The following is a 5,718-nucleotide window of genomic DNA, read 5'->3' on the forward strand; positions in this document are numbered from 1 at the left end:
GGGCAGCTGGGGAAAAACAGGCGTTGTGACCCACAGCCTGAGACCACTTTCCAACAAGCCCCCTTGGGAGTTGGACTAGGCGCCCACAGAATGGGCCTGTCAGGTCCCTAGTTCCAAATCCTAAGCCCGGGTGAGTTTATCCAGGCTCCCAGAACCAGAAACCATCTCTGGAATGCTTGTTTGGGTGGGATCCTTGACACGGAAAACTGCACTCTCCCCTTCTCACAGAAAGACACCAACCTTTGGGTGCCAGGCAGAATCCCCAGAGAGGTAGAATCTCCCATGAACCCATGAGGCCACCCCTCCATTCTGTGGCCATCCTAGACACACAATCCAGACAGAAAATCCTGTGCTCCTGCTTCCCAATCACCCAAATTTAAAATCCCAAGGAGCTGCCCTCAGGGTCTGCAGATCTGGAGTGCCATCAACTCGCCCCTAACTCTTACCCGAGTTTGTGTCTGAAGACTTTGGTCCCAAAGACCTGACCCACATGTCCTCCAGGAAGGGGCCTTCAGAACCACACCACATCACTGGGCAATTTCTTCCAAGGAAAATCTGCCTGTCCCAGGTTCCCAAACCCTCCCGATTAGGAGAAACCTGCAAGGCCCCTAAGCCCACCCGTTTCATAGGCTGCTCCAGAAAATATGCACAGTATGACACAGACTCAGAACATACCTGCAGGAAGACACACAGTTTAATGGGAAGGGATGAATGGCCTAAGACAATGGTGGGTCCGATTGGCTGGGTGTGCGGCCAGCTGTCTCAGTGTCTGTTGGAAGTTCTGGGCTCAGGCTATGTAAGACAGAGCATTAGTGCTTAGGGTTGCCTATGTAATTGGGTGTTGCCAAGGGCCGAGCAGGTTGATCCTAAATTGGGGTTTCTGGGCAAAGCCATAGACAATGTTTTTCTTCTGGTGGGCAGGCAGAGTGCTTCATTGTAGTCCCAGTATTCCCAATTGGGAGGGCTTGTGTGCCAGGAGTGTGAGGACAGAAGTCTGAAAACACAAGCTAGCATGAGGTTTGAGGCCGAGGGCATGACAGGCCCACTCAGCAGAGGCTAAATCAGGATCTCCTGCATCTGAAGTCAGGGTGAGGATCAGATGTTGCCTGAGGCTGGTGTTTGTGTCCATGATGGCCCCTTCATGAAGCGGAGGCCTCATGAGGCCAAGGAGGTTTTCCATTGCTGAGTTTGTGAGTTGCTCCATACCACAAGGTTTCCTTCTGCAGGAGAGTTGAGTCCTGTTGGATGGCTCCAGGACTGAAGGACTGGAGAGCAGGGTTCGAAGGATGGATGCCTATACAGCATACCTCGCATTCCCACTGGCTATTAGTGACAAGACATGTTTGAACTGCTGGCTCTGAAGCGACCTACCCAGGGGGCTGAGTTGAAATGGACTCTCCTGAGGATGGGTCATAATGTGGGTTTGTGTCCATGGAGACCTTGGAATGTGCTGGTGGCTCAGGGGCCCTGCAGAATTCACCTACCCAAAGGGTTTGATACAGCTCCAATAAGAAACCTCCCATGTGGAGATGAGAGAGATTCTGTTTGGTGCCTCAGAAAAGCCCCAGATCTGGTCTTCAAAACCAGTCCTCTGAGGAGAGACACCTAGAAACCAAAGCTAGGCTTCAGATTAGGGCCTAGGGGCCTGATTATTTCAATCTTCTCTCTCTGGGGACACTGTCTGAGTGTCTACGGGGAGATAGTTGCTCAGCACGTGTCAGAGTGCCACTCTTAGTCTGGGCAGCCTACACTATCAGGATGGCCTCGCAGGACTTGGAGATTTCTCCTAATATGTAGGGTTGTGGCCAATGGATTGGGCATAGTTTCCTTGGAGAGGACAGGCACAGTTATTAGGTGTGGCTCCAGAAGCCCTAGCATGGAGGGTGTGTTGATCTGGGCTGTGGGCATAGAAGTCTGAAAACACAAACTTGCCTATGGTGTGGCGCCAAGTGTATGGCAGGCTGGATCTACAGACCATGAGGGGAGATCCTCGGCTTATGAAAGAAGGGCGAGTGGGAAGCGGTCCCTCAGGATTTTGTCTCTGGATGTTGTGTCCAGGATAGACGTGGAATGTAGGGGTGGTCTCAGGGGCTATGGACGAGTCTCCCTCTCTGGGGATTTGGACCAGCTCCCAAGAGTTTTGTGGGCCGTTTTGTGGGAAGGGTGGAGTCCTGTTCTCTGGTTCAGGTGTCTCTCCAAGAGAGGCATTCCAGAGCAGAGCCCCGGGTATGGGCGACTGGAAAACTCAAACTCTGGTGCGGGTTGGGAGCATAGAGGCTTGTCAAGCCCCATATGTGGGGTTCTTCGTCCAGGCCCAGAGAGCCCTTACTTCGACATGGGGCTCATGCTGAGGATCACAATGCAAGTTTGTGCCCACAGCGGTATTCATGTTTGGGTGTGGCTTTAGGGTATGTGAAGGTTTCTCCTACCCTGAAGGTGTGACTCCATCCCAACAGCAAGCTTTACAGCCATGGGGAAGGAGAAGTTCTGATTTGTGCTTCAGGTACCACCTCTGTGGGGATTTGATATAATGTCTAGGTTCAGATGTCTGAAAACCCAGTTTGGGAAGAGATGACGGCCTAAGACCATGGCAGGTCTGATGTGCTAGGTGTGCTGCCAGCTCTTTCCTTGTCTGCCGGGACGTCTGGACTCAGGCCGTGTCAGACAGAGCATTAGTGCCCAGGGAAGCCTATCCAATTGGGGTGCAGTCGAGGCCAGAGCAGGTTGATCCTCATTTGGTGTTTCTGGAGGGCCCCATAGGGCAACGTTTTTCCTTGGAGTTTGTGTGCAGAATTCGCCTACCGAAAGTGTTTGATACAGCTCAAACTGCATAATTCTCCAACCCGAAGTGTTTGACACAGCTCCAACAAGGAAGCTTTCCATGTGTACACAAGAGGTGTTCTGTTTGGTGCCTCAGGAAAGCCCCATATGCTGGTCTTCAAACCCAGGCCTCTGAGGAGTGAAACTTGTAAACAAAAGCAAGAGTTCAGATTAGGTCTTAGGGGCCTGTCCAGTTCAATCTTCTGTCTCTGTGGACATCTGTCTGCGTGTATACGTGGAGGTAGTTGCTCAGCTTGTGTCAGAATGCCCCTGTATGTCCAGGACTGCTTACAGTAGTGGGATGTCCTCGGGGTCCTTGAGGTTTCTCCTATTCTGTAGGGTTGTGACCAGTGGAATGGGCACAGTTTCCTAGGAGAGAGCAGGAACAGTCCTGTGATGTAGCTCCAGAGGCCCCAGCCTGGAGGGTGTGTGAGACAGGGCTGTGGGGACAGATGTCCGAAAACACAAACTTGGCTCAGGTTTGGGGTCAAGGTTATGGCAGGCCTGATCTACAGTTCGTGAAGAGATCTCCATCAGGATATGAAAGGAGGGCGAGTGGGAAGCTGTCACTCAGGCTTTTGTCCCTGGATGTTATGTTCACGATGGCCATTTAATGTAGGGGTGGCCTCATTGGCCATGGAAGAGTCTCCCTTTTGGGTGATTTGCCCAGCTCCCAAGAGTTTGGGGTCATTCGATGGGAAGGGAGGAGTCCTGTTTTCTGCCTCAAGTGTCCCCCCAGTAGAGGGATTCTAGAGCAGAGCAGTGGGTATTGACAACTGGAAAATTAGCCCTCTGGTTTGGCCTAGGGCCTAAGGGCAAGGCAAGCCCCATATGGGAGCTCTTGGTCCACCCACTGGGAAACGTTACTTGAATATGGGACTCACACTGAGGGTCACAATGCGTGTTTGTGCCCAAGGCTGCCCTCAAGCATGGGCGTGGCCTCATGGGCCATGCACGTTTCTCCTACACTGAAGGTTTGACTCCCTGCCAACAGCAAGGTTTCCTGACATGGGGAAGGAGTAGTTCTTATTTCCTCATCATGTTCACCCCTGGGCAGTGATTGGAGATAAGGTCTAGGTTCTAAAGCCCGAAAACCGAGGGTGAGAAGAGATGACGACCTAAGGCCCTGATGGGTCCGATGTGCTCAGTGTGTGGCCAGCTGTCTGGGTGTCGATCGGGAGGTCGCTGCTCAGGCTGTATCAGACAAGGCTTTAGTGCCCAGGGTAGACTGTGTCATTGGGGTACAGTCAAGTGGCAGGCAGGTTGATCCTCATTTGGCATTTCTGGGTTGCCACTTAGGGCAATGTATTTCTTCTTGAGGACAGGCGGAGTGCTGCCTTGTGCCTCCGGAATTCCCAAACTGGAGGGCTTGTGGGCCAGGAATGTGAGGACGGAAGTCTGAGAACACAATTGAGGCTTAGGTTTCGTGGCGAAGGCACGGCAGGCACTCTCTGCATAATGAAACAAAATCTCGTGCATCTGAAGCCAGGGCGAGGATCAAACGTTGGCTCAGGTTGGATTTTCTGTCCATGATCACCCTACATGAAGGGGAGGTCATCATGAGACCAAGGAGGTGTTCCCATAATGCAATTTGTGAGAAGCTCCAATCCGCAAGTATTCCTTCTGCGGGACAGTGGAGACTTGTTGGATGGCTCCAGGACATTCCATATGGAATGATGCCAGAGACGGGTTCTAAGCATGGATGCCTGGAGAGCCCGCCTCACATTCCAGTTGTCTCCTAGCGACAAGGCAGTTTCGATCTTCTGGCTCTGGGGGAGCAACCGAGGGGGCTGAGTTGAAATGGACACTCCTGAGGATGGGTCATAATGTGGGTTTGTGGCCCTGGAGAACTTGGAATGGGGCGGTAGCTTCAGGTACCTTAAAGTGGCTCTTAAATGGAGCTTTTGACACAGATCCAAAGACCATGTTTCCCATGTGGAGACGAGATTTCTTCTGATTGGTACCTCCGGAAACCTCCATATGCTGGTATTGGAAACCAGTCCTCTGAGGAGAGATGCCTGGAAACAAAAGCAATGGATCAGATTAAAGCCTAGGGGTCTATCCGGTTCAAACTTCTTCTCTGGGGATATATGTCTACTTTTCTGAGTGACATCATTGCTCAGCTTGTGACAGATCGCCGCTGTTTGTCCTGGGTGGCCTACACTATTGGGTTAGTCTAGGGGACATTGGAGGTTTCTCCTAATCTGTAGGGTTGTGGGCATTGGAACAGGCGAATTCCCTTAGAGAGGGCAGGCACAGTCCTGAGGTGGGGCTCCAAGGGCCCTAGCCTGGAGGGTGTGTGTCCAGGACTGTGGGGACAGAAGTCTGAAACAGAAACTCAGCTTAGGTTTGGGGTCCTAGGTATCTTAGGCCAGATCTACAGACCATGAGAATTTTTTGGGTTATGAACAAAGGGCAAGTGTGAGGGGATTGCTCAGTCTTTTGTCTCTGCATTTTGTGTCATCTGTGGTTGTGGAATGTCACAGTGCATCATGGCCCATGGACGACTCTTTCACTCTGGGAATTTGGTCTGATCCCAAGTGGTTGGGGTCATTCTGTGGATGGAGGAGTCCTTTCGGTATTTTTTTTTTTTACCTCAGGTGTCCACCAAAGAGGGATTCCAGAGAACAGCCCTGAGTAGGGATGACTAGACATCTTGAACCCTGTTTAAGATTGGTGGACTAGTGGCATGGCAAGGCCCATATGTGGGCTCTTGGTTCAGCCACTGAGAGGCTTTACTTGAAGATAAAGCTCACGCTGAGTGTCCCAATGTGTGTCTGTGCCCATCATAGCCCTCAAGCATGGGCGGAGCCTAATGGACCACCTTGGTTTATCCTACACTGAACTTGGACAATATGACAACCACAAGTTTTCTTGCCTTGGGTAAGGAGTTCTGAT

Source organism: Neovison vison, chromosome 7 (genome assembly GCF_020171115.1).
Source record: "Neovison vison isolate M4711 chromosome 7, ASM_NN_V1, whole genome shotgun sequence".
Classification (NCBI taxonomy): Eukaryota; Metazoa; Chordata; class Mammalia; order Carnivora; family Mustelidae; genus Neogale; species Neogale vison.